The sequence below is a fragment of the Crinia signifera genome, chromosome 9, assembly GCF_055691185.1.
Source record: "Crinia signifera chromosome 9, ASM5569118v1, whole genome shotgun sequence".
Classification (NCBI taxonomy): Eukaryota; Metazoa; Chordata; class Amphibia; order Anura; family Myobatrachidae; genus Crinia; species Crinia signifera.
Window position 1 is genome coordinate 56,405,154 of NC_139225.1, and position 23,196 is coordinate 56,428,349.

The 23,196-nt window shown below is 39.2% G+C and overlaps 46 non-coding genes and 4 pseudogenes across 46 annotated transcripts; all 50 read right to left on the minus strand.

Moving 5' to 3' along the window:
- Positions 1 to 47: 47 nt before the first annotated feature.
- Positions 48 to 166, minus strand: LOC146040169 (5S ribosomal RNA). Its single transcript, XR_014463330.1, has one exon. It is a non-coding gene; the product is annotated as a 5S ribosomal RNA (ribosomal RNA).
- A 346-nt stretch (positions 167 to 512) lies between these two features.
- Positions 513 to 631, minus strand: LOC146040170 (5S ribosomal RNA). The gene has a single exon (XR_014463331.1). It is a non-coding gene; the product is annotated as a 5S ribosomal RNA (ribosomal RNA).
- A 345-nt stretch (positions 632 to 976) lies between these two features.
- Positions 977 to 1,095, minus strand: LOC146037569 (5S ribosomal RNA). The gene has a single exon (XR_014461234.1). It is a non-coding gene; the product is annotated as a 5S ribosomal RNA (ribosomal RNA).
- A 346-nt stretch (positions 1,096 to 1,441) lies between these two features.
- LOC146038261 (5S ribosomal RNA) lies at positions 1,442 to 1,560 on the minus strand. Its single transcript, XR_014461867.1, has one exon. It is a non-coding gene; the product is annotated as a 5S ribosomal RNA (ribosomal RNA).
- A 345-nt stretch (positions 1,561 to 1,905) lies between these two features.
- On the minus strand, positions 1,906 to 2,024 carry LOC146040171 (5S ribosomal RNA). Its single transcript, XR_014463332.1, has one exon. It is a non-coding gene; the product is annotated as a 5S ribosomal RNA (ribosomal RNA).
- A 345-nt stretch (positions 2,025 to 2,369) lies between these two features.
- LOC146040172 (5S ribosomal RNA) lies at positions 2,370 to 2,488 on the minus strand. The gene has a single exon (XR_014463333.1). It is a non-coding gene; the product is annotated as a 5S ribosomal RNA (ribosomal RNA).
- Positions 2,489 to 2,833: 345 nt separating this feature from the next.
- LOC146038908 (5S ribosomal RNA) lies at positions 2,834 to 2,952 on the minus strand. Its single transcript, XR_014462459.1, has one exon. It is a non-coding gene; the product is annotated as a 5S ribosomal RNA (ribosomal RNA).
- A 345-nt stretch (positions 2,953 to 3,297) lies between these two features.
- Positions 3,298 to 3,416, minus strand: LOC146038881 (5S ribosomal RNA). The gene has a single exon (XR_014462435.1). It is a non-coding gene; the product is annotated as a 5S ribosomal RNA (ribosomal RNA).
- A 346-nt stretch (positions 3,417 to 3,762) lies between these two features.
- On the minus strand, positions 3,763 to 3,881 carry LOC146039508 (5S ribosomal RNA). Its single transcript, XR_014463007.1, has one exon. It is a non-coding gene; the product is annotated as a 5S ribosomal RNA (ribosomal RNA).
- A 346-nt stretch (positions 3,882 to 4,227) lies between these two features.
- Positions 4,228 to 4,346, minus strand: LOC146039439 (5S ribosomal RNA). The gene has a single exon (XR_014462944.1). It is a non-coding gene; the product is annotated as a 5S ribosomal RNA (ribosomal RNA).
- A 345-nt stretch (positions 4,347 to 4,691) lies between these two features.
- Positions 4,692 to 4,810, minus strand: LOC146038306 (5S ribosomal RNA). The gene has a single exon (XR_014461908.1). It is a non-coding gene; the product is annotated as a 5S ribosomal RNA (ribosomal RNA).
- Positions 4,811 to 5,155: 345 nt separating this feature from the next.
- On the minus strand, positions 5,156 to 5,274 carry LOC146040173 (5S ribosomal RNA). The gene has a single exon (XR_014463334.1). It is a non-coding gene; the product is annotated as a 5S ribosomal RNA (ribosomal RNA).
- A 345-nt stretch (positions 5,275 to 5,619) lies between these two features.
- LOC146040175 (5S ribosomal RNA) lies at positions 5,620 to 5,738 on the minus strand. Its single transcript, XR_014463335.1, has one exon. It is a non-coding gene; the product is annotated as a 5S ribosomal RNA (ribosomal RNA).
- Positions 5,739 to 6,083: 345 nt separating this feature from the next.
- LOC146038909 (5S ribosomal RNA) lies at positions 6,084 to 6,202 on the minus strand. The gene has a single exon (XR_014462460.1). It is a non-coding gene; the product is annotated as a 5S ribosomal RNA (ribosomal RNA).
- A 345-nt stretch (positions 6,203 to 6,547) lies between these two features.
- LOC146038663 (5S ribosomal RNA) lies at positions 6,548 to 6,666 on the minus strand. Its single transcript, XR_014462235.1, has one exon. It is a non-coding gene; the product is annotated as a 5S ribosomal RNA (ribosomal RNA).
- Positions 6,667 to 7,012: 346 nt separating this feature from the next.
- Positions 7,013 to 7,131, minus strand: LOC146038570 (5S ribosomal RNA). Its single transcript, XR_014462152.1, has one exon. It is a non-coding gene; the product is annotated as a 5S ribosomal RNA (ribosomal RNA).
- Positions 7,132 to 7,476: 345 nt separating this feature from the next.
- Positions 7,477 to 7,585, minus strand: LOC146039856 (5S ribosomal RNA; annotated as a pseudogene).
- A 345-nt stretch (positions 7,586 to 7,930) lies between these two features.
- On the minus strand, positions 7,931 to 8,049 carry LOC146038942 (5S ribosomal RNA). The gene has a single exon (XR_014462491.1). It is a non-coding gene; the product is annotated as a 5S ribosomal RNA (ribosomal RNA).
- A 345-nt stretch (positions 8,050 to 8,394) lies between these two features.
- On the minus strand, positions 8,395 to 8,513 carry LOC146038090 (5S ribosomal RNA). The gene has a single exon (XR_014461710.1). It is a non-coding gene; the product is annotated as a 5S ribosomal RNA (ribosomal RNA).
- A 345-nt stretch (positions 8,514 to 8,858) lies between these two features.
- Positions 8,859 to 8,977, minus strand: LOC146037751 (5S ribosomal RNA). The gene has a single exon (XR_014461400.1). It is a non-coding gene; the product is annotated as a 5S ribosomal RNA (ribosomal RNA).
- A 345-nt stretch (positions 8,978 to 9,322) lies between these two features.
- On the minus strand, positions 9,323 to 9,441 carry LOC146039394 (5S ribosomal RNA). The gene has a single exon (XR_014462902.1). It is a non-coding gene; the product is annotated as a 5S ribosomal RNA (ribosomal RNA).
- A 346-nt stretch (positions 9,442 to 9,787) lies between these two features.
- LOC146038157 (5S ribosomal RNA) lies at positions 9,788 to 9,906 on the minus strand. The gene has a single exon (XR_014461771.1). It is a non-coding gene; the product is annotated as a 5S ribosomal RNA (ribosomal RNA).
- A 347-nt stretch (positions 9,907 to 10,253) lies between these two features.
- LOC146039587 (5S ribosomal RNA) lies at positions 10,254 to 10,372 on the minus strand. Its single transcript, XR_014463079.1, has one exon. It is a non-coding gene; the product is annotated as a 5S ribosomal RNA (ribosomal RNA).
- Positions 10,373 to 10,717: 345 nt separating this feature from the next.
- Positions 10,718 to 10,836, minus strand: LOC146038158 (5S ribosomal RNA). Its single transcript, XR_014461772.1, has one exon. It is a non-coding gene; the product is annotated as a 5S ribosomal RNA (ribosomal RNA).
- Positions 10,837 to 11,181: 345 nt separating this feature from the next.
- Positions 11,182 to 11,300, minus strand: LOC146039589 (5S ribosomal RNA). Its single transcript, XR_014463081.1, has one exon. It is a non-coding gene; the product is annotated as a 5S ribosomal RNA (ribosomal RNA).
- Positions 11,301 to 11,645: 345 nt separating this feature from the next.
- On the minus strand, positions 11,646 to 11,764 carry LOC146038159 (5S ribosomal RNA). Its single transcript, XR_014461773.1, has one exon. It is a non-coding gene; the product is annotated as a 5S ribosomal RNA (ribosomal RNA).
- Positions 11,765 to 12,109: 345 nt separating this feature from the next.
- On the minus strand, positions 12,110 to 12,228 carry LOC146039238 (5S ribosomal RNA). Its single transcript, XR_014462761.1, has one exon. It is a non-coding gene; the product is annotated as a 5S ribosomal RNA (ribosomal RNA).
- Positions 12,229 to 12,573: 345 nt separating this feature from the next.
- On the minus strand, positions 12,574 to 12,692 carry LOC146039093 (5S ribosomal RNA). Its single transcript, XR_014462629.1, has one exon. It is a non-coding gene; the product is annotated as a 5S ribosomal RNA (ribosomal RNA).
- A 345-nt stretch (positions 12,693 to 13,037) lies between these two features.
- Positions 13,038 to 13,156, minus strand: LOC146038998 (5S ribosomal RNA). The gene has a single exon (XR_014462542.1). It is a non-coding gene; the product is annotated as a 5S ribosomal RNA (ribosomal RNA).
- Positions 13,157 to 13,501: 345 nt separating this feature from the next.
- On the minus strand, positions 13,502 to 13,620 carry LOC146037874 (5S ribosomal RNA). The gene has a single exon (XR_014461513.1). It is a non-coding gene; the product is annotated as a 5S ribosomal RNA (ribosomal RNA).
- Positions 13,621 to 13,965: 345 nt separating this feature from the next.
- Positions 13,966 to 14,084, minus strand: LOC146037756 (5S ribosomal RNA). Its single transcript, XR_014461405.1, has one exon. It is a non-coding gene; the product is annotated as a 5S ribosomal RNA (ribosomal RNA).
- A 345-nt stretch (positions 14,085 to 14,429) lies between these two features.
- On the minus strand, positions 14,430 to 14,546 carry LOC146039862 (5S ribosomal RNA; annotated as a pseudogene).
- Positions 14,547 to 14,891: 345 nt separating this feature from the next.
- Positions 14,892 to 15,010, minus strand: LOC146040177 (5S ribosomal RNA). The gene has a single exon (XR_014463337.1). It is a non-coding gene; the product is annotated as a 5S ribosomal RNA (ribosomal RNA).
- Positions 15,011 to 15,356: 346 nt separating this feature from the next.
- On the minus strand, positions 15,357 to 15,475 carry LOC146040178 (5S ribosomal RNA). The gene has a single exon (XR_014463338.1). It is a non-coding gene; the product is annotated as a 5S ribosomal RNA (ribosomal RNA).
- Positions 15,476 to 15,820: 345 nt separating this feature from the next.
- Positions 15,821 to 15,939, minus strand: LOC146038016 (5S ribosomal RNA). Its single transcript, XR_014461643.1, has one exon. It is a non-coding gene; the product is annotated as a 5S ribosomal RNA (ribosomal RNA).
- A 346-nt stretch (positions 15,940 to 16,285) lies between these two features.
- On the minus strand, positions 16,286 to 16,404 carry LOC146038212 (5S ribosomal RNA). Its single transcript, XR_014461822.1, has one exon. It is a non-coding gene; the product is annotated as a 5S ribosomal RNA (ribosomal RNA).
- Positions 16,405 to 16,750: 346 nt separating this feature from the next.
- On the minus strand, positions 16,751 to 16,859 carry LOC146039774 (5S ribosomal RNA; annotated as a pseudogene).
- A 345-nt stretch (positions 16,860 to 17,204) lies between these two features.
- Positions 17,205 to 17,323, minus strand: LOC146040179 (5S ribosomal RNA). Its single transcript, XR_014463339.1, has one exon. It is a non-coding gene; the product is annotated as a 5S ribosomal RNA (ribosomal RNA).
- A 345-nt stretch (positions 17,324 to 17,668) lies between these two features.
- On the minus strand, positions 17,669 to 17,787 carry LOC146040180 (5S ribosomal RNA). The gene has a single exon (XR_014463340.1). It is a non-coding gene; the product is annotated as a 5S ribosomal RNA (ribosomal RNA).
- Positions 17,788 to 18,132: 345 nt separating this feature from the next.
- On the minus strand, positions 18,133 to 18,251 carry LOC146037771 (5S ribosomal RNA). The gene has a single exon (XR_014461418.1). It is a non-coding gene; the product is annotated as a 5S ribosomal RNA (ribosomal RNA).
- Positions 18,252 to 18,596: 345 nt separating this feature from the next.
- On the minus strand, positions 18,597 to 18,715 carry LOC146040181 (5S ribosomal RNA). Its single transcript, XR_014463341.1, has one exon. It is a non-coding gene; the product is annotated as a 5S ribosomal RNA (ribosomal RNA).
- Positions 18,716 to 19,060: 345 nt separating this feature from the next.
- Positions 19,061 to 19,179, minus strand: LOC146038017 (5S ribosomal RNA). Its single transcript, XR_014461644.1, has one exon. It is a non-coding gene; the product is annotated as a 5S ribosomal RNA (ribosomal RNA).
- A 346-nt stretch (positions 19,180 to 19,525) lies between these two features.
- Positions 19,526 to 19,644, minus strand: LOC146038869 (5S ribosomal RNA). Its single transcript, XR_014462424.1, has one exon. It is a non-coding gene; the product is annotated as a 5S ribosomal RNA (ribosomal RNA).
- Positions 19,645 to 19,990: 346 nt separating this feature from the next.
- Positions 19,991 to 20,109, minus strand: LOC146038093 (5S ribosomal RNA). The gene has a single exon (XR_014461713.1). It is a non-coding gene; the product is annotated as a 5S ribosomal RNA (ribosomal RNA).
- A 345-nt stretch (positions 20,110 to 20,454) lies between these two features.
- On the minus strand, positions 20,455 to 20,573 carry LOC146038670 (5S ribosomal RNA). The gene has a single exon (XR_014462242.1). It is a non-coding gene; the product is annotated as a 5S ribosomal RNA (ribosomal RNA).
- A 346-nt stretch (positions 20,574 to 20,919) lies between these two features.
- LOC146040182 (5S ribosomal RNA) lies at positions 20,920 to 21,038 on the minus strand. Its single transcript, XR_014463342.1, has one exon. It is a non-coding gene; the product is annotated as a 5S ribosomal RNA (ribosomal RNA).
- A 347-nt stretch (positions 21,039 to 21,385) lies between these two features.
- LOC146038372 (5S ribosomal RNA) lies at positions 21,386 to 21,504 on the minus strand. Its single transcript, XR_014461969.1, has one exon. It is a non-coding gene; the product is annotated as a 5S ribosomal RNA (ribosomal RNA).
- A 347-nt stretch (positions 21,505 to 21,851) lies between these two features.
- LOC146039759 (5S ribosomal RNA) lies at positions 21,852 to 21,970 on the minus strand (annotated as a pseudogene).
- A 344-nt stretch (positions 21,971 to 22,314) lies between these two features.
- On the minus strand, positions 22,315 to 22,433 carry LOC146040183 (5S ribosomal RNA). Its single transcript, XR_014463343.1, has one exon. It is a non-coding gene; the product is annotated as a 5S ribosomal RNA (ribosomal RNA).
- A 345-nt stretch (positions 22,434 to 22,778) lies between these two features.
- Positions 22,779 to 22,897, minus strand: LOC146038535 (5S ribosomal RNA). The gene has a single exon (XR_014462119.1). It is a non-coding gene; the product is annotated as a 5S ribosomal RNA (ribosomal RNA).
- Positions 22,898 to 23,196: the final 299 nt, after the last annotated feature.

A 23,196-nucleotide genomic window follows, 5' to 3' on the forward strand; every position in this document is an offset into this window, starting at 1 on the left:
AATTTAAATAGCAAGAGAATAAAAACAATTTGCCATTAATGGGAAAAAACCTACAGCACCTGGTGTTCCCATGTGGTCTCCCACCCAAGTACTAACCAGGCCCAACACTGCTTAGCTTCCAAGATCAGACGAGATTGGGCGTATCCAATGTGGTATGGCTGTAGGTGAGATACCGGCACTTTTTTGCCCTCTTCTACTTCTATAACCAGGAAAGCTAATAAAAAAGTTTCCTAACTGTATTGCCTTACTGAAAAAAATCATGCGTTGGTAATGTAAAAAGACCTAAAGGACATGATATTAGCAGGTGGTCTCAAATTAAACTACTTAAGAGGCTCAACACTGTTTAGCTGCCAAAAGCAGTTGGAATTGGGCCTAAACAGTGTGGTAAGTTTTTAGGTGATGGCTATTGTGTCTGTTTGACCTCTTCCAAATGTCTGTACTGTCAATAAAGAGAAAAAAGTTTCCAATTTAAAAAGCTAGAGAATAAAAACAATTTGCCATTAATGGGAAAAAACCTACAGCACCTGGTGTTCCCATGTGGTCTCCCACCCAAGTACTAACCAGGCCCAACACTGCTTAGCTTCCAAGATCAGACGAGATTGGGCGTATCCAATGTGGTATGGCTGTAGGTGAGATACCGGCACTTTTTTCCCCTCTTCTACTTCTATAACCAGGAAAGCTAATAAAAAAGTTTCCTAACTGTATTGCCTTACTGAAAAAAATCATGTGTTGGTAATGTAAAAAGACCTACAGGACATGATATTAGCAGGTGGTCTCAAATTAAACTACTTAAGAGGCTCAACACTGTTTAGCTGCCAAAAGCAGTTGGAATTGGGCCTAAACAGTGTGGTAAGTTTATAGGTGATGGCTATTGTGTCTGTTAAACCTGTCCCAAATGTCTGTATTGGCAATAAAAATAAAAAGTTTCCAATTTAAATAGCAAGAGAATAAAAACAATTTGCCATTAATGGGAAAACACCTACAGCACCTGGTGTTCCCATGTGGTCTCCCACCCAAGTACTAACCAGGCCCAACACTGCTTAGCTTCCAAGATCAGATGAGATTGGGCGTATCCAATGTGGTATGGCTGTAGGTGAGATACTGGCACTTTTTTGCCCTCTTCTACTTCTATAACCAGGTAAGCTAATAAAAAAGTTTCCTAACTGTATTGCCTTACTGGAAAAAATAATGTGTTGGTAATGTAAAAAGACCTACAGGACATGATATTAGCAGGTGGTCTCAAATTAAACTACTAAAAAGGCTCAACACTGTTTAGCTCCCAAAAGCAGTTGGAATTGGGCCTAAACAGTGTGGTAAGTTTTTAGGTGATGGCTATTGTGTCTGTTTGACCTGTCCCAAATGTCTGTATTGGCAATAAAAAATAAAAAGTTTCCAATTTAAATAGCAAGAGAATAAAAACAATTTGCCATTAATGGGAAAAAACCTACAGCACCTGGTGTTCCCATGTGGTCTCCCACCCAAGTACTAACCAGGGCCAACACTGCTTAGCTTCCAAGATCAGATGAGATTGGGCGTATCCAATGTGGTATGGCTGTAGGTGAGATACTAGCACTTTTTTGCCCTCTTCTACTTCTATAACCAGGTAAGCTAATAAAAAAGTTTCCTAACTGTATTGCCTTACTGAAAAAAATCATGTGTTGGTAATGTAAAAAGACCTACAGGACATGATATTAGCAAGTGGTCTCAAATTAAACTACTAAAGAGGCTCAACACTGTTTAGCTGCCAAAAGCAGTTGGAATTGGGCCTAAACAGTGTGGTAAGTTTTTAGGTGATGGCTATTGTGTCTGTTTGACCTGTCCCAAATGTCTGTATTGGCAATAAAAATAAAAAGTTTCCAATTTAAATAGCAAGAGAATAAAAACAATTTGCCATTAATGGGAAAAAACCTACAGCACCTGGTGTTCCCATGTGGTCTCCCACCCAAGTACTAACCAGGCCCAACACTGCTTAGCTTCCAAGATCAGACGAGATTGGGCGTATCCAATGTGGTATGGCTGTAGGTGAGATACCGGCACTTTTTTGCCCTCTTCTACTTCTATAACCAGGAAAGCTAATAAAAAAGTTTCCTAACTGTATTGCCTTTCTGAAAAAAATCATGTGTTGGTAATGTAAAAAGACCTACAGGACATAATATTAGCAGGTGGTCTCAAATTAAACTACTTAAGAGGCTCAACACTGTTTAGCTGCCAAAAGCAGTTGGAATTGGGCCTAAACAGTGTGGTAAGTTTTTAGGTGATGGCTATTGTGTCTGTTTGACCTCTTCCAAATGTCTGTACTGTCAATAAAGAGAAAAAAGTTTCCAATTTAAAAAGCTGGAGAATAAAAACAATTTGCCAGTAATGGGAAAAACCTACAGCACCTGGTGTTCCCATGTGGTCTCCCACCCAAGTACTAACCAGGCCCAACACTGCTTAGCTTCCAAGATCAGACGAGATTGGGCGTATCCAATGTGGTATGGCTGTAGGTGAGATACAGGCACTTTTTTGCCATCTTCTACTTCTATAACCAGGTAAGCTAATAAAAAAGTTTCCTAACTATATTGGCTTACTGAAAAAAATCATGTGTTGGTAATGTAAAAAGACCTACAGGACATGATATTAGCAGGTGGTCTCAAATTAAACTACTAAAGAGGCTCAACACTGTTTAGCTGCCAAAAGCAGTTGGAATTGGGCCTAAACAGTGTGGTAAGTTTTTAGGTGATGGCTATTGTGTCTGTTTGACCTGTCCCAAATGTCTGTATTGGCAATAAAAATAAAAAGTTTCCAATTTAAATAGCAAGAGAATAAAAACAATTTGCCATTAATGGGAAAAAACCTACAGCACCTAGTGTTCCCATGTGGTCTCCCACCCAAGTACTAACCAGGCCCAACACTGCTTAGCATCCAAGATCAGACGAGATTGGGCGTATCCAATGTGGTATGGCTGTAGGTGAGATACCGGCACTTTTTTGCCCTCCTCTACTTCTATAACCAGGTAAGCTAATAAAAAAGTTTCCTAACTGTATTGCCTTACTGAAAAAAATCATGTGTTGGTAATGTAAAAAGACCTACAGGACATGATATTAGCAGGTGGTCTCAAATTAAACTACTAAAGAGGCTCAACACTGTTTAGCTGCCAAAAGCAGTTGGAATTGGGCCTAAACAGTGTGGTAAGTTTTTTGGTGATGGCTATTGTGTCTGTTTGACCTCTTCCAAATGTCTGTACTGTCAATAAAGAGAAAAAAGTTTCCAATTTAAAAAGCTAGAGAATAAAAACAATTTGCCAGTAATGGGAAAAACCTACAGCACCTGGTGTTCCCATGTGGTCTCCCACCCAAGTACTAACCAGGCCCAACGCTGCTTAGCTTCCAAGATCAGACGAGATTGGGCGTTTCGAATGTGGTATGGCTGTAGGTGAGATACAGGCACTTTTTTTGCCCTCTTCTACTTCTATAACCAGGTAAGCGAATAAAAAAGTTTCCTAACTGTATTGGCTTACTGAAAAAAATCATGTGTTGGTAATGTAAAAAGACCTACAGGACATGATATTAGCAGGTGGTCTCAAATTAAACTACTAAAGAGGCTCAACACTGTTTAGCTCCCAAAAGCAGTTGGAATTGGGCCTAAACAGTGTGGTAAGTTTTTAGGTGATGGCTATTGTGTCTGTTTGACCTGTCCCAAATGTCTGTATTGGCAATAAAAATAAAAAGTTTCCAATTTAAATAGCAAGAGAATAAAAACAATTTGCCATTAATGGGAAAAAACCTACAGCACCTGGTGTTCCCATGTGGTCTCCCACCCAAGTACTAACCAGGCCCAACACTGCTTATTTTCCAAGATCAGACGAGATTGGGCGTATAAAATGTGGTATGGCTGTAGTTGAGATACCGTCACTTTTTTGCCCTCTTCTACTTCTATAACCAGGTAAGCGAATAAAAAAGTTTCCTAACTGTATTGCCTTACTGAAAAAAATCATGTGTTGGTAATGTAAAAAGACCTACAGGACATGATATTAGCAGGTGGTCTCAAATTAAACTACTAAAGAGGCTCAACACTGTTTAGCTCCCAAAAGCAGTTGGAATTGGGCCTAAACAGTGTGGTAAGTTTTTAGGTGATGGCTATTGTGTCTGTTTGACCTGTCCCAAAAGTCTGTATTGGCAATAAAAAATAAAAAGTTTCCAATTTAAATAGCAAGAGAATAAAAACAATTTGCCATTAATGGGAAAAAGCCTACAGCACCTGGTGTTCCCATGTGGTCTCCCACCCAAGTACAAACCAGGCCCAACACTGCTTAGCTTCCAAGATCAGACGAGATTGGGCGTATCCAATGTGTTATGGCTGTAGGTCAGATACCGGCACTTTTTTGCCCTCTTCTACTTCTATAACCAGGAAAGCTAATAAAAAAGTTTCCTAACTGTATTGCCTTACTGAAAAAAATCATGTGTTGGTAATGTAAAAAGACCTACAGGACATGATATTAGCAGGTGGTTTCAAATTAAACTACTTAAGAGGCTCAACACTGTTTAGCTGCCAAAAGCAGTTGGAATTGGGCCTAAACAGTGTGGTAAGTTTTTAGGTGATGGCTATTGTGTCTGTTTGACCTCTTCCAAATGTCTGTACTGTCAATAAAGAGAAAAAAGTTTCCAATTTAAAAAGCTAGAGAATATAAACAATTTGCCTGTAATGGAAAAAACCTACAGCACCTGGTGTTCCCATGTGGTCTCCCACCCAAGTACTAACCAGGCCCAACACTGTTTAGCTTCCAAGATCAGACGAGATTGGGCATATCCAATGTGGTATGGCTGTAGGTGAGATACAGGCACTTTTTTGCCATCTTCTACTTCTATAACCAGGTAAGCTAATAAAAAAGTTTCCTAACTATATTGGCTTACTGAAAAAAATCATGTGTTGGTAATGTAAAAAGACCTACAGGACATGATATTAGCAGGTGGTCTCAAATTAAACTACTAAAGAGGCTCAACACTGTTTAGCTTCCAAAAGCAGTTGGAATTGGGCCTAGACAGTGTGGTAAGTTTTTAGGTGATGGCTATTGTGTCTGTTTGACCTGTCCCAAATGTCTGTATTGGCAATAAAAATAAAAAGTTTCCAATTTAAATAGCAAGAGAGTAAAAACAATTTGCCATTAATGGGAAAAAACCTACAGCACCTGGTGTTCCCATGTGGTCTCCCACCCAAGTACTAACCAGGCCCAACACTGCTTAGCTTCCAAGATCAGACGAGATTGGGCGTATCCAATGTGGTATGGCTGTAGGTGAGATACCGGCACTTTTTTGCCCTCTTCTACTTCTATAACCAGGAAAGCTAATAAAAAAGTTTCCTAACTGTATTGCCTTTCTGAAAAAAATCATGTGTTGGTAATGTAAAAAGACCTACAGGACATGATATTAGCAGGTGGTCTCAAATTAAACTACTTAAGAGGCTCAACACTGTTTAGCTGCCAAAAGCAGTTGGAATTGGGCCTAAACAGTGTGGTAAGTTTTTAGGTGATGGCTATTGTGTCTGTTTGACCTCTTCCAAATGTCTGTACTGTCAATAAAGAGAAAAAAGTTTCCAATTTAAAAAGCTGGAGAATAAAAACAATTTGCCAGTAATGGGAAAAACCTACAGCACCTGGTGTTCCCATGTGGTCTCCCACCCAAGTACTAACCAGGCCCAACACTGCTTAGCTTCCAAGATCAGACGAGATTGGGCGTATCCAATGTGGTATGGCTGTAGGTGAGATACAGGCACTTTTTTGCCATCTTCTACTTCTATAACCAGGTAAGCTAATAAAAAAGTTTCCTAACTATATTGGCTTACTGAAAAAAATCATGTGTTGGTAATGTAAAAAGACCTACAGGACATGATATTAGCAGGTGGTCTCAAATTAAACTACTAAAGAGGCTCAACACTGTTTAGCTCCCAAAAGCAGTTGGAATTGGGCCTAAACAGTGTGGTAAGTTTTTAGGTGATGGCTATTGTGTCTGTTTGACCTGTCCCAAATGTCTGTATTGGCAATAAAAATAAAAAGTTTCCAATTTAAATAGCAAGAGAATAAAAACAATTTGCCATTAATGGGAAAAAACCTACAGCACCTAGTGTTCCCATGTGGTCTCCCACCCAAGTACTAACCAGGCCCAACACTGCTTAGCATCCAAGATCAGACGAGATTGGGCGTATCCAATGTGGTATGGCTGTAGGTGAGATACCGGCACTTTTTTGCCCTCCTCTACTTCTATAACCAGGTAAGCTAATAAAAAAGTTTCCTAACTGTATTGCCTTACTGAAAAAAATCATGTGTTGGTAATGTAAAAAGACCTACAGGACATGATATTAGCAGGTGGTCTCAAATTAAACTACTAAAGAGGCTCAACACTGTTTAGCTGCCAAAAGCAGTTGGAATTGGGCCTAAACAGTGTGGTAAGTTTTTTGGTGATGGCTATTGTGTCTGTTTGACCTCTTCCAAATGTCTGTACTGTCAATAAAGAGAAAAAAGTTTCCAATTTAAAAAGCTAGAGAATAAAAACAATTTGCCAGTAATGGGAAAAACCTACAGCACCTGGTGTTCCCATGTGGTCTCCCACCCAAGTACTAACCAGGCCCAACACTGCTTAGCTTCCAAGATCAGACGAGATTGGGCGTATCAAATGTGGTATGGCTGTAGTTGAGATACCGTCACTTTTTTGCCCTCTTCTACTTCTATAACCAGGTAAGCGAATAAAAAAGTTTCCTAACTGTATTGCCTTACTGAAAAAAATCATGTGTTGGTAATGTAAAAAGACCTACAGGACATGATATTAGCAGGTGGTCTCAAATTAAACTACTAAAGAGGCTCAACACTGTTTAGCTCCCAAAAGCAGTTGGAATTGGGCCTAAACAGTGTGGTAAGTTTTTAGGTGATGGCTATTGTGTCTGTTTGACCTGTCCCAAAAGTCTGTATTGGCAATAAAAAATAAAAAGTTTCCAATTTAAATAGCAAGAGAATAAAAACAATTTGCCATTAATGGGAAAAAGCCTACAGCACCTGGTGTTCCCATGTGGTCTCCCACCCAAGTACAAACCAGGCCCAACACTGCTTAGCTTCCAAGATCAGACGAGATTGGGCGTATCCAATGTGGTATGGCTGTAGGTCAGATACCGGCACTTTTTTGCCCTCTTCTACTTCTATAACCAGGAAAGCTAATAAAAAAGTTTCCTAACTGTATTGCCTTACTGAAAAAAATCATGTGTTGGTAATGTAAAAAGACCTACAGGACATGATATTAGCAGGTGGTTTCAAATTAAACTACTTAAGAGGCTCAACACTGTTTAGCTGCCAAAAGCAGTTGGAATTGGGCCTAAACAGTGTGGTAAGTTTTTAGGTGATGGCTATTGTGTCTGTTTGACCTCTTCCAAATGTCTGTACTGTCAATAAAGAGAAAAAAGTTTCCAATTTAAAAAGCTAGAGAATATAAACAATTTGCCTGTAATGGAAAAAACCTACAGCACCTGGTGTTCCCATGTGGTCTCCCACCCAAGTACTAACCAGGCCCAACACTTTTTAGCTTCCAAGATCAGGCATATCCAATGTGGTATGGCTGTAGGTGAGATACAGGCACTTTTTTGCCATCTTCTACTTCTATAACCAGGTAAGCTAATAAAAAAGTTTCCTAACTATATTGGCTTACTGAAAAAAATCATGTGTTGGTAATGTAAAAAGACCTACAGGACATGATATTAGCAGGTGGTCTCAAATTAAACTACTAAAGAGGCTCAACACTGTTTAGCTTCCAAAAGCAGTTGGAATTGGGCCTAAACAGTGTGGTAAGTTTTTAGGTGATGGCTATTGTGTCTGTTTGACCTGTCCCAAATGTCTGTATTGGCAATAAAAATAAAAAGTTTCCAATTTAAATAGCAAGAGAATAAAAACAATTTGCCATTAATGGGAAAAAACCTACAGCACCTGGTGTTCCCATGTGGTCTCCCACCCAAGTACTAACCAGGCCCAACACTGCTTAGCTTCCAAGATCAGACGAGATAGGGCGTATCCAATGTGGTATGGCTGTAGTTGAGATACCGTCACTTTTTTGCCCTTTTCTACTTCTATAACCAGGTAAGCTAATAAAAAAGTTTCCTAACTGTATTGCCTTACTGAAAAAAATCATGTGTTGGTAATGTAAAAAGACCTACAGGACATGATATTAGCAGGTGGTCTCAAATTAAACTACTAAAGAGGCTCAACACTGTTTAGCTGCCAAAAGCAGTTGGAATTGGGCCTAAACAGTGTGGTAAGTTTTTAGGTGATGGCTATTGTGTCTGTTTGACCTGTCCCAAATGTCTGTATTGGCAATAAAAATAAAAAGTTTCCAATTTAAATAGCAAGAGAATAAAAAAAAATTGCCATTAATGGGAAAAAACCTACAGCACCTGGTGTTCCCATGTGGTCTCCCACCCAAGTACTAACCAGGCCCAACACTGCTTAGCTTCCAAGATCAGACGAGATTGGGCGTATCCAATGTGGTACGGCTGTAGGTCAGATACCGGCACTTTTTTGCCCTCTTCTACTTCTATAACCAGGAAAGCTAATAAAAAAGTTTCCTAACTGTATTGCCTTACTGAAAAAAATCATGTGTTGGTAATGTAAAAAGACCTACAGGACATGATATTAGCAGGTGGTCTCAAATTAAACTACTTAAGAGGCTCAACACTGTTTAGCTGCCAAAAGCAGTTGGAATTGGGCCTAAACAGTGTGGTAAGTTTTTAGGTGATGGCTATTGTGTCTGTTTGACCTGTCCCAAATGTCTGTATTGGCAATAAAAATAAAAAGTTTCCAATTTAAATAGCAAGAGAATAAAAACAATTTGCCATTAATGGGAAAAAACCTACAGCACCTGGTGTTCCCATGTGGTCTCCCACCCAAGTACTAACCAGGCCCAACACTGCTTAGCTTCCAAGATCAGACGAGATTGGGCGTATCCAATGTGGTATGGCTATAGGTGAGATACCGGCACTTTTTTGCCCTCTTCTACTTCTATAACCAGGAAAGCTAATAAAAAAGTTTCCTAACTGTATTGCCTTACTGAAAAAAATCATGTGTTGGTAATGTAAAAAGACCTACAGGACATGATATTAGCAGGTGGTCTCAAATTAAACTACTAAAGAGGCTCAACACTGTTTAGCTGCCAAAAGCAGTTGGAATTGGGCCTAAACAGTGTGGTAAGTTTTTTGGTGATGGCTATTGTGTCTGTTTGACCTCTTCCAAATGTCTGTACTGTCAATAAAGAGAAAAAAGTTTCCAATTTAAAAAGCTAGAGAATAAAAACAATTTGCCAGTAATGGGAAAAACCTACAGCACCTGGTGTTCCCATGTGGTCTCCCACCCAAGTACTAACCAGGCCCAACGCTGCTTAGCTTCCAAGATCAGACGAGATTGGGCGTTTCGTATGTGGTATGGCTGTAGGTGAGATACAGGCACTTTTTTTGCCCTCTTCTACTTCTATAACCAGGTAAGCGAATAAAAAAGTTTCCTAACTATATTGGCTTACTGAAAAAAATCATGTGTTGGTAATGTAAAAAGACCTACAGGACATGATATTAGCAGGTGGTCTCAAATTAAACTACTAAATAGGCTCAACACTGTTTAGCTCCCAAAAGCAGTTGGAATTGGGCCTAAACAGTGTGGTAAGTTTTTAGGTGATGGCTATTGTGTCTGTTTGACCTGTCCCAAATGTCTGTATTGGCAATAAAAATAAAAAGTTTCCAATTTAAATAGCAAGAGAATAAAAACAATTTGCCATTAATGGGAAAAAACCTACAGCACCTGGTGTTCCCATGTGGTCTCCCACCCAAGTACTAACCAGGCCCAACACTGCTTAGCTTCCAAGATCAGACGAGATTGGGCGTATCCAATGTGGTATGGCTGTAGTTGAGATACCGTCACTTTTTTGCCCTCTTCTACTTCTATAACCAGGTAAGCGAATAAAAAAGTTTCCTAACTGTATTGCCTTACTGAAAAAAATCATGTGTTGGTAATGTAAAAAGACCTACAGGACATGATATTAGCAGGTGGTCTCAAATTAAACTACTAAAGAGGCTCAACACTGTTTAGCTCCCAAAAGCAGTTGGAATTGGGCCTAAACAGTGTGGAAACGTTTTTAGGTGATGGCTATTGTGTCTGTTTGACCTGTCCCAAATGTCTGTATTGGCAATAAAAAATAAAAAGTTTCCAATTTAAATAGCAAGAGAATAAAAACAATTTGCCATTAATGGGAAAAAGCCTACAGCACCTGGTGTTCCCATGTGGTCTCCCACCCAAATACTAACCAGGCCCAACACTGCTTAGCTTCCAAGATCAGACTAGATTGGGCATATCCAATGTGGTATGGCTGTAGGTGAGATACAGGCACTTTTTTGCCATCTTCTACTTCTATAACCAGGTAAGCTAATAAAAAAGTTTCCTAACTATATTGGCTTACTGAAAAAAATCATGTGTTGGTAATGTAAAAAGACCTACAGGACATGATATTAGCAGGTGGTCTCAAATTAAACTACTAAAGAGGCTCAACACTGTTTAGCTTCCAAAAGCAGTTGGAATTGGGCCTAAACAGTGTGGTAAGTTTTTAGGTGATGGCTATTGTGTCTGTTTGACCTGTCCCAAATGTCTGTATTGGCAATAAAAATAAAAAGTTTCCAATTTAAATAGCAAGAGAATAAAAACAATTTGCCATTAATGGGAAAAAACCTACAGCACCTGGTGTTCCCATGTGGTCTCCCACCCAAGTACTAACCAGGCCCAACACTGCTTAGCTTCCAAGATCAGACGAGATTGGGCGTATCCAATGTGGTATGGCTGTAGTTGAGATACCGTCACTTTTTTGCCCTTTTCTACTTCTATAACCAGGTAAGCTAATAAAAAAGTTTCCTAACTGTATTGCCTTACTGAAAAAAATCATGTGTTGGTAATGTAAAAAGACCTACAGGACATGATATTAGCAGGTGGTCTCAAATTAAACTACTAAAGAGGCTCAACACTGTTTAGCTGCCAAAAGCAGTTGGAATTGTGCCTAAACAGTGTGGTAAGTTTTTAGGTGATGGCTATTGTGTCTGTTTGACCTGTCCCAAATGTCTGTATTGGCAATAAAAATAAAAAGTTTCCAATTTAAATAGCAAGAGAATAAAAACAATTTGCCATTAATGGGAAAAAGCCTACAGCACCTGGTGTTCCCATGTGGTCTCCCACCCAAATACTAACCAGGCCCAACACTGCTTAGCTTCCAAGATCAGACTAGATTGGGCATATCCAATGTGGTATGGCTGTAGGTGAGATACAAGCACTTTTTTGCCATCTTCTACTTCTATAACCAGGTAAGCTAATAAAAAAGTTTCCTAACTATATTGGCTTACTGAAAAAAATCATGTGTTGGTAATGTAAAAAGACCTACAGGACATGATATTAGCAGGTGGTCTCAAATTAAACTACTAAAGAGGCTCAACACTGTTTAGCTTCAAAAAGCAGTTGGAATTGGGCCTAAACAGTGTGGTAAGTTTTTAGGTGATGGCTATTGTGTCTGTTTGACCTGTCCCAAATGTCTGTATTGGCAATAAAAATAAAAAGTTTCCAATTTAAATAGCAAGAGAATAAAAACAATTTGCCATTAATGGGAAAAAACCTACAGCACCTGGTGTTCCCATGTGGTCTCCCACCCAAGTACTAACCAGGCCCAACACTGCTTAGCTTCCAAGATCAGACGAGATTGGGCGTATCCAATGTGGTATGGCTGTAGTTGAGATACCGTCACTTTTTTGCCCTTTTCTACTTCTATAACCAGGTAAGCTAATAAAAAAGTTTCCTAACTGTATTGCCTTACTGAAAAAAATCATGTGTTGGTAATGTAAAAAGACCTACAGGACATGATATTAGCAGGTGGTCTCAAATTAAACTACTAAAGAGGCTCAACACTGTTTAGCTGCCAAAAGCAGTTGGAATTGTGCCTAAACAGTGTGGTAAGTTTTTAGGTGATGGCTATTGTGTCTGTTTGACCTGTCCCAAATGTCTGTATTGGCAATAAAAATAAAAAGTTTCCAATTTAAATAGCAAGAGAATAAAAAAAAATTGCCATTAATGGTAAAAAACCTACAGCACCTGGTGTTCCCATGTGGTCTCCCACCCAAGTACTAACCAGGACCAACACTGCTTAGCTTCCAAGATCAGACGAGATTGAGCGTATCCAATGTGGTACGGCTGTAGGTCAGATACCGGCACTTTTTTGCCCTCTTCTACTTCTATAACCAGGAAAGCTAATAAAAAAGTTTCCTAACTGTATTGCCTTACTGAAAAAAATCATGTGTTGGTAATGTAAAAAGACCTACAGGACATGATATTAGCAGGTGGTCTCAAATTAAACTACTTAAGAGGCTCAACACTGTTTAGCTGCCAAAAGCAGTTGGAATTGGGCTTAAACAGTGTGGTAAGTTTTTAGGTGATGGCTATTGTGTCTGTTTGACCTCTTCCAAATGTCTGTACTGTCAATAAAGAGAAAAAAGTTTCCAATTTAAAAAGCTAGAGAATATAAACAATTTGCCAGTAATGGAAAAAACCTACAGCACCTGGTGTCCCCATGTGGTCTCCCACCCAAGTACTAACCTGGCCCAACACTGTTTAGCTTCCAAGATCAGACGAGATTGGGCGTATCCAATGTGGTATGGCTGTAGGCGAGATACAGGCACTTTTTTGCCATCTTCTACTTCTATAACCAGGTAAGCTAATAAAAAAGTTTCCTAACTATATTGGCTTACTGAAAAAAATCATGTGTTGGTAATGTAAAAAGACCTACAGGACATGATATTAGCAGGTGGTCTCAAATTAAACTACTAAAGAGGCTCAACACTGTTTAGCTTCCAAAAGCAGTTGGAATTGGGCCTAAACAGTGTGGTAAGTTTTTAGGTGATGGCTATTGTGTCTGTTTGACCTGTCCCAAATGTCTGTATTGGCAATAAAAATAAAAAGTTTCCAATTTAAATAGCAAGAGAATAAAAACAATTTGCCATTAATGGGAAAAAACCTACAGCACCTGGTGTTCCCATGTGGTCTCCCACCCAAGTACTAACTAGGCCCAACACTGCTTAGCTTCCAAGATCAGACGAGATTGGGCGTATCCAATGTGGTATGGCTGTAGTTGAGATACCGTCACTTTTTTGCCCTTTTCTACTTCTATAACCAGGTAAGCTAATAAAAACGTTTCCTAACTGTATTGCCTTACTGAAAAAAATCATGTGTTGGTAATGTAAAAAGACCTACAGGACATGATATTAGCAGGTGGTCTCAAATTAAACTACTAAAGAGGCTCAACACTGTTTAGCTCCCAAAAGCAGTTGGAATTGGGCCTAAACAGTGTGGTAAGTTTTTAGGTGATGGCTATTGTGTCTGTTTGACCTGTCGCAAATGTCTGTATTGGCAATAAAAATAAAAAGTTTCCAATTTAAATAGCAAGAGAATAAAAACAAATTGCCATTAATGGGAAAAAACCTACAGCACCTGGTGTTCCCATGTGGTCTCCCACCCAAGTACTAACCAGGCCCAACACTGCTTAGCTTCCAAGATCAGACGAGATTGGGCATATCCAATGTGGTATGGCTGTAGGTGAGGTACTGGCACTTTTTTGCCCTCTTCTACTTCTATAACCAGGTAAGCGAATAAAAAAGTTTCCTAACTGTATTGCCTTACTGAAAAAAATCATGTGTTGGTAATGTAAAAAGACCTACAGGACATGATATTAGCAGGTGGTCTCAAATTAAACTACTAAAGAGGCTCAACACTGTTTAGCTGCCAAAAGCAGTTGGAATTGGGCCTAAACAGTGTGGTAAGTTTTTAGGTGATGGCTATTGTGTCTGTTTGACCTGTCCCAAATGTCTGTATTGGCAATAAAAATAAAAAGTTTCCAATTTAAATAGCAAGAGAATAAAAAAAAATTGCCATTAATGGGAAAAAACCTACAGCACCTGGTGTTCCCATGTGGTCTCCCACCCAAGTACTAACCAGGCCCAACACTGCTTAGCTTCCAAGATCAGACGAGATTGGGCGTATCCAATGTGGTATGGCTGTAGGCCAGATACCGGCACTATTTTGCCCTCTTCTACTTCTATAACCAGGAAAGCTAATAAAAAAGTTTCCTAACTGTATTGCCTTACTGAAAAAAATCATGTGTTGGTAATGTAAAAAGACCTACAGGACATGATATTAGCAGGTGGTCTCAAATTAAACTACTTAAGAGGCTCAACACTGTTTAGCTGCCAAAAGCAGTTGGAATTGGGCCTAAACAGTGTGGTAAGTTTTTAGGTGATGGCTATTGTGTCTGTTTGACCTCTTCCAAATGTCTGTACTGTCAATAAAGAGAAAAAAGTTTCCAATTTAAAAAGCTAGAGAATATAAACAATTTGCCAGTAATGGAAAAAACCTAAAGCACCTGGTGTTCCCATGTGGTCTCCCACCCAAGTACTAACCAGGCCCAACACTGTTTAGCTTCCAAGATCAGACGAGATTGGGCGTATTAAAAGGGTTGGCTGTAGTTGAGATACCGTCACTTTTTTGCCCTTTTCTACTTCTATAACCAGGTAAGCTAATAAAAAAGTTTCCTAACTGTATTGCCTTACTGAAAAAAATCATGTGTTGGTAATGTAAAAAGACCTACAGGACATGATATTAGCAGGTGGTCTCAAATTAAACTACTAAAGAGGCTCAACACTGTTTAGCTGCCAAAAGCAGTTGGAATTGGGCCTAAACAGTGTGGTAAGTTTTTAGGTGATGGCTATTGTGTCTGTTTGACCTGTCCCAAATCTCTGTATTGGCAATAAAAATAAAAAGTTTCCAATTTAAATAGCAAGAGAATAAAAACAAATTGCCATTAATGGGAAAAAACCTACAGCACCTGGTGTTCCCATGTGGTCTCCCACCCAAGTACTAACCAGGCCCAACACTGCTTAGCTTCCAAGATCAGACGAGATTGGGCGTATCCAATGTGGTATGGCTGTAGGTGAGGTACTGGCACTTTTTTGCCCTCTTCTACTTCTATAACCAGGTAAGCTAATAAAAAAGTTTCCTAACTGTATTGCCTTACTGAAAAAAATCATGTGTTGGTAATGTAAAAAGACCTACAGGACATGCTATTAGCAGGTGGTCTCAAATTAAACTACTAAAAAGGCTCAACACTGTTTAGCTCCCAAAAGCAGTTGGAATTGGGCTTAAATAGTGTGGTAAGTTTTTAGGTGATGGCTATTGTGTCTGTTTGACCTGTCCCAAATGTCTTTATTGGCAATAAAAAATAAAAAGTTTCCAATTTAAATAGCAAGAGAATAAAAACAATTTGCCATTAATGGGAAAAAACCTACAGCACCTGGTGTTCCCATGTGGTCTCCCACCCAAGTACTAACCAGGCCCAACACTGCTTAGCTTCCAAGATCAGACGAGATTGGGCGTATCCAATGTGGTATGGCTGTAGGTGAGATACTTGCTTTTTTTTGCCCTCTTCTACTTCTATAACAAGGTAAGCTAATAAAAAAGTTTCCTAACTATATTGGCTTATTGAAAAAAATCATGTGTTGGTAATGTAAAAAGACCGACAGGACATGATATTAGCAGGTGGTCTCAAATTAAACTACTAAAGAGGCTCAACACTGTTTAGCTGCCAAAAGCAGTTGGAATTGGGCCTAAACAGTGTGGTAAGTTTTTAGGTGATAGCTATTGTGTCTGTTTGACCTCTTCCAAATGTCTGTACTGTCAATAAAGAGAAAAAAGTTTCCAATTTAAAAAGCTAGAGAATAAAAACAATTTGCCAGTAATGGGAAAAACCTACAGCACCTGGTGTTCCCATGTGGTCTCCCACCCAAGTACTAACCAGGCCCAACACTGCTTAGCTTCCAAGATCAGACGAGATTGGGCGTATCCAATGTGGAATGGCTGTAGGTGAGATACAGGCACTTTTTTGCCCTCTTCTACTTCTATAACCAGGTAAGCTAATAAAAAAGTATCCTAACTGTATTGCCTTACTGAAAAAAATCATGTGTTGGTAATGTAAAAAGACCTACAGGACATGATATTAGCAGGTGGTCTCAAATTAAACTACTAAAGAGGCTCAACACTGTTTAGCTGCCAAAAGCAGTTGGAATTGGGCCTAAACAGTGTGGTAAGTTTTTAGGTGATGGCTATTGTGTCTGTTTGACCTGTCCCAAATGTCTGTATTGGCAATAAAAAATAAAAAGTTTCCAATTTAAATAGCAAGAGAATAAAAACAATTTGCCATTAATGGGAAAAAACCTACAGCACCTGGTGTTCCCATGTGGTCTCCCACCCAAGTACTAACCAGGCCCAACACTGCTTAGCTTCCAAGATCAGACGAGATTGGGCGTATCCAATGTGGTATGGCTGAAGGTGAGATCCAGGCACTTTTTTGCCCTCTTCTACTTCTATAACCAGGTAAGCTAATAAAAAAGTTTTCTAACTGTATTGCCTTACTGAAAAAAATCATGTGTTGGTAATGTAAAAAGACCTACAGGACATGATATTAGCAGGTGGTCTCAAATTAAACTACTAAAGAGGCTCAACACTGTTTAGCTGCCAAAAGCAGTTGGAATTGGGCCTAAACAGTGTGGTAAGTTTCTAGGTGATGGCTATTGTGTCTGTTTGACCTGTCCCAAATGTCTGTATTGGCAATAAAAAATAAAAAGTTTCCAATTTAAATAGCAAGAGAATAAAAACAATTTGCCATTAATGGGAAAAAACCTACAGCACCTGGTGTTCCCATGTGGTCTCCCACCCAAGTACTAACCAGGCCCAACACTGCTTAGCTTCCAAGATCAGGCGTATCCAATGTGGTATGGCTGTAGGTGAGATCAAGGCACTTTTTTGCCCTCTTCTACTTCTATAACAAGGTAAGCTAATAAAAAAGTTTCCTAACTATATTGGCTTATTGAAAAAAATCATGTGTTGGTAATGTAAAAAGACCTACAGGACATGATATTAGCAGGTGGTCTCAAATTAAACTACTAAAGAGGCTCAACACTGTTTAGCTGCCAAAAGCAGTTGGAATTGGGCCTAAACAGTGTGGTAAGTTTTTAGGTGATAGCTATTGTGTCTGTTTGACCTCTTCCAAATGTCTGTACTGTCAATAAAGAGAAAAAAGTTTCCAATTTAAAAAGCTAGAGAATAAAAACAATTTGCCAGTAATGGGAAAAACCTACAGCACCTGGTGTTCCCATGTGGTCTCCCACCCAAGTACTAACCAGGCCCAACACTGCTTAGCTTCCAAGATCAGACGAGATTGGGCGTATCCAATGTGGTATGGCTGTAGGTGAGACACAGGCACTTTTTTGCCCTCTTCTACTTCTATAACCAGGTAAGCTAATAAAAAAGTTTCCTAACTATATTGGCTTACTGAAAAAAATCATGTGTTGGTAATGTAAAAAGACCTACAGGACATGATATTAGCAGGTGGTCTCAAATTAAACTACTAAAGAGGCTCAACACTGTTTAGCTGCCAAAAGCAGTTGGAATTGGGCCTAAACAGTGTGGTAAGTTTTTAGGTGATGGCTATTGTGTCTGTTTGACCTCTTCCAAATGTCCTTACTGTTAATAAAGAGAAAAAAGTTTCCAATTTAAAAAGCTAGAGAATAAAAACAATTTGCCAGTAATGGGAAAAACCTACAGCACCTGGTGTTCCCATGTGGTCTCCCACCCAAGTACTAACCAGGCCCAACACTGCTTAGCTTCCAAGATCAGACGAGATTGGGCGTATCCAATGTGGTATGGCTGTAGGTGAGATACATGCACTTTTTTGCCCTCTTCTACTTCTATAACCAGGTAAGCTAATAAAAAAGTTTCCTAACTATATTGGCTTACTGAAAAAAATCATGTGTTGGTAATGTAAAAAGACCTACAGGACATGATATTAGCAGGTGGTCTCAAATTAAACTACTAAAGAGGCTCAACACTGTTTAGCTCCGAAAAGCAGTTGGAATTGGGCCTAAACAGTGTGGTAAGTTTTTAGGTGATGGCTATTGTGTCTGTTTGACCTGTCCCAAATGTCTGTATTGGCAATAAAAATAAAAAGTTTCCAATTTAAATAGCAAGAGAATAAAAACAATTTGCCATTAATGGGAAAAAACCTACAGCACCTGGTGTTCCCATGTGGTCTCCCACCCAAGTACTAACCAGGCCCAACACTGTTTAGCTTCCAAGATCAGACGAGATTGGGCGTATCCAATGTGGTATGGCTGTAGGTGAGATACTGGCACTTTTTTGCCCTCTTCTACTTCTATAACCAGGTAAGCGAATAAAAAAGTTTCCTAACTGTATTGCCTTACTGAAAAAAATCATGTGTTGGTAATGTAAAAAGACCTACAGGACATGATATTAGCAGGTGGTCTCAAATTAAACTACTAAAGAGGCTCAACACTGTTTAGCTGCCAAAAGCAGTTGGAATTGGGCCTAAACAGTGTGGTAAGTTTTTAGGTGATGGCTATTGTGTCTGTTTGACCTGTCCCAAATATCTGTATTGGCAATAAAAATAAAAAGTTTCCAATTTAAATAGCAAGAGAATAAAAACAATTTGCCATTAATGGGAAAAAACCTACAGCACCTGGTGTTCCCATGTGGTCTCCCACCCAAGTACTAACCAGGCCCAACACTGCTTAGCTTCCAAGATCAGACGAGATTGGGCGTATCCAATGTGGTATGGCTGTAGGTGAGATACTGGCACTTTTTTGCCCTCTTCTACTTCTATAACCAGGAAAGCTAATAAAAAAGTTTCCTAACTGTATTGCCTTACTGAAAAAAATCATGCGTTGGTAATGTAAAAAGACCTACAGGACATGATATTAGCAGGTGGTCTCAAATTAAACTACTTAAGAGGCTCAACACTGTTTAGCTGCCAAAAGCAGTTGGAATTGGGCCTAAACAGTGTGGTAAGTTTTTAGGTGATGGCTATTGTGTCTGTTTGACCTCTTCCAAATGTCTGTACTGTCAATAAAGAGAAAAAAGTTTTCAATTTAAAAAGCTAGAGAATAAAAACAATTTGCCAGTAATGGGAAAAACCTACAGCACCTGGTGTTCCCATGTGGTCTCCCACCCAAGTACTAACCAGGCCCAACACTGCTTAGCTTCCAAGATCAGACGAGATTGGGCGTATCCAATGTGGAATGGCTGTAGGTGAGATACAGGCACTTTTTTGCCCTCTTCTACTTCTATAACCAGGTAAGCTAATAAAAAAGTTTCCTAACTATATTGGCTTACTGAAAAAAAATCATGTGTTGGTAATGTAAAAAGACCTACAGGACATGATATTAGCAGGTGGTCTCAAATTAAACTACTAAAGAGGCTCAACACTGTTTAGCTCCCAAAAGCAGTTGGAATTGGGCCTAAACAGTGTGGTAAGTTTTTAGGTGATGGCTATTGTGTCTGTTTGACCTCTTCCAAATGTCTGTACTGTCAATAAAGAGAAAAAAGTTTCCAATTTAAAACGCTAGAGAATAAAAACAATTTGCCAGTAATGGGAAAAACCTACAGCACCTGGTGTTCCCATGTGGTCTCCCACCCAAGTACTAACCAGTCCCAACACTGCTTAGCTTCCAAGATCAGACGAGATTGGGCGTATCCAATGTGGTATGGCTGTAGGTGAGATACAGGCACTTTTTTGCCCTCTTCTACTTCTATAACCAGGTAAGCTAATAAAAAAGTTTCCTAACTATATTGGCTTACTGAAAAAAAATCATGTGTTGGTAATGTAAAAAGACCTACAGGACATGATATTAGCAGGTGGTCTCAAATTAAACTACTAAAGAGGCTCAACACTGTTTAGCTCCCAAAAGCAGTTGGAATTGGGCCTAAACAGTGTGGTAAGTTTTTAGGTGATGGCTATTGTGTCTGTTTGACCTGTCCCAAATATCTGTATTGGCAATAAAAATAAAAAGTTTCCAATTTAAATAGCAAGAGAATAAAAACAATTTGCCATTAATGGGAAAAAACCTACAGCACCTGGTGTTCCCATGTGGTCTCCCACCCAAGTACTAACCAGGCCCAACTCTGCTTAGCTTCCAAGATCAGACGAGATTGGGCGTATCCAATGTGGTATGGCTGTAGGTGAGATACCGGCACTTTTTTGCCCTCTTCTACTTCTATAACCAGGAAAGCTAATAAAAAAGTTTCCTAACTGTATTGCCTTACTGAAAAAAATCATGCGTTGGTAATGTAAAAAGACCTACAGGACATGATATTAGCAGGTGGTCTCAAATTAAACTACTTAAGAGGCTCAACACTGTTTAGCTGCCAAAAGCAGTTGGAATTGGGCCTAAACAGTGTGGTAAGTTTTTAGGTGATGGCTATTGTGTCTGTTTGACCTCTTCCAAATGTCTGTACTGTCAATAAAGAGAAAAAAGTTTTCAATTTAAAAAGCTAGAGAATAAAAACAATTTGCCAGTAATGGGAAAAACCTACAGCACCTGGTGTTCCCATGTGGTCTCCCACCCAAGTACTAACCAGGCCCAACACTGCTTAGCTTCCAAGATCAGACGAGATTGGGCGTATCCAATGTAGAATGGCTGTAGGTGAGATACAGGCACTTTTTTGCCCTCTTCTACTTCTATAACCAGGTAAGCTAATAAAAAAGTTTCCTAACTATATTGGCTTACTGAAAAAAAATCATGTGTTGGTAATGTAAAAAGACCTACAGGACATGATATTAGCAGGTGGTCTCAAATTAAACTACTAAAGAGGCTCAACACTGTTTAGCTCCCAAAAGCAGTTGGAATTGGGCCTAAACAGTGTGGTAAGTTTTTAGGTGATGGCTATTGTGTCTGTTTGACCTCTTCCAAATGTCTGTACTGTCAATAAAGAGAAAAAAGTTTCCAATTTAAAATGCTAGAGAATAAAAACAATTTGCCAGTAATGGGAAAAACCTACAGCACCTGGTGTTCCCATGTGGTCTCCCACCCAAGTACTAACCAGGCCCAACACTGCTTAGCTTCCAAGATCAGACGAGATTGGGCGTATCCAATGTGGTATGGCTGTAGGTGAGATACAGGCACTTTTTTGCCCTCTTCTACTTCTATAACCAGGTAAGCTAATAAAAAAGTTTCCTAACTATATTGGCTTACTGAAAAAAAATCATGTGTTGGTAATGTAAAAAGACCTACAGGACATGATATTAGCAGGTGGTCTCAAATTAAACTACTAAAGAGGCTCAACACTGTTTAGCTGCCAAAAGCAGTTGGAATTGGGCCTAAACAGTGTGGTAAGTTTTTAGGTGATTGCTATTGTGTCTGTTTGACCTGTCCCAAATGTCTGTATTGGCAATAAAAAATAAAAAGTTTTCAATTTAAATAGCAAGAGAATAAAAACAATTTGCCATTAATGGGAAAAAACCTACAGCACCTGGTGTTCCCATGTGGTCTCCCACCCAAGTACTAAACAGGCCCAACACTGCTTAGCTTCCAAGATCAGACGAGATTGGGCGTATCCAATGTGGTATGGCTGTAGATGAGATACTGGAATTTTTTTAGCCCTCTTCTACTTCTATAACCAGGTAAGCGAATAAAAAAGTTTCCTAACTGTATTGCCTTACTGAAAAAAATCATGTGTTGGTAATGTAAAAAGACCTACAGGACATGATATTAGCAGGTGGTCTCAAATTAAACTACTAAAGAGGCTCAACACTGTTTAGCTCCCAAAAGCAGTTGGAATTGGGCCTAAACAGTGTGGTAAGTTTTTAGGTGATGGCTATTGTGTCTGTTTGACCTGTCCCAAATGTCTGTATTGGCAATAAAAAATAAAAAGTTTCCAATTTAAATAGCTAGAGAATAAAAACAATTTGCCATTAATGGGAAAAAACCTACAGCACCTGGTGTTCCCATGTGGTCTCCCACCCAAGTACAAACCAGGCCCAACACTGCTTTGTTTCAAGGATCAGACGAGATTGGGCGTATCCAATGTGGTATGGCTGTAGGTGAGATACTGGCACTTTTTTGCCTTCTTCTACTTCTATAACCAGGTAAGCTAATAAAAAAGTTTCCTAACTGTATTGCCTTACTGAAAAAAATCATGTGTTGGTAATGTAAAAAGACCTACAGGACATGATATTTGCATGTGGTCTCAAATTAAACTACTAAAGAGGCTCAACACTGTTTAGCTGCCAAAAGCAGTTGGAATTGGGCCTAAACAGTGTGGTAAGTTTTTAGGTGATGGCTATTGTGTCTGTTTGACCTGTCCCAAATGTCTGTATTGGCAATAAAAATAAAAAGTTTCCAATTTAAATAGCAAGAGAATAAAAACAATTAGCCATTAATGGGAAAAACCTACAGCACCTGGTGTTCCCATGTGGTCTCCCACCCAAGTACTAACCAGGCCCAACACTGCTTAGCTTCCAAGATCAGACGAGATTGGGCGTATCCAATGTGGTATGGCTGTAGGTGAGATACCGGCACTTTTTTGCCCTCTTCTACTTCTATAACCAGGAAAGCTAATAAAAAAGTTTCCTAACTGTATTGCCTTACTGAAAAAAATCATGTGTTGGTAATGTAAAAAGACCTACAGGACATGATATTAGCAGGTGGTCTCAAATTAAACTACTTAAGAGGCTCAACACTGTTTAGCTGCCAAAAGCAGTTGGAATTGGGCCTAAACAGTGTGGTAAGTTTTTAGGTGATGGCTATTGTGTCTGTTTGACCTCTTCCAAATGTCTGTACTGTCAATAAAGAGAAAAAAGTTTCCAATTTAAAAAGCTAGAGAATATAAACAATTTGCCAGTAATGGGAAAAACCTACAGCACCTGGTGTTCCCATGTGGTCTCCCACCCAAGTACTAACCAGGCCCAACACTGCTTAGCTTCCCAGATCAGACGAGATTGGGCGTATCCAATGTGGTATGGCTGTAGGTGAGATACAGGCACTTTTTTGCCCTCTTCTACTTCTATAACCAGGTAAGCTAATAAAAAAGATTCCTAACTATATTGGCTTACTGAAAAAAATCATGTGTTGGTAATGTAAAAAGACCTACAGGACATGATATTAGCAGGTGGTCTCAAATTAAACTACTAAAGAGGCTCAACACTGTTTAGCTCCCAAAAGCAGTTGGAATTGGGCCTAAACAGTGTGGTAAGTTTTTAGGTGATGGCTATTGTGTCTGTTTGACCTGTCCCAAATGTCTGTATTGGCAATAAAAAATAAAAAGTTTTC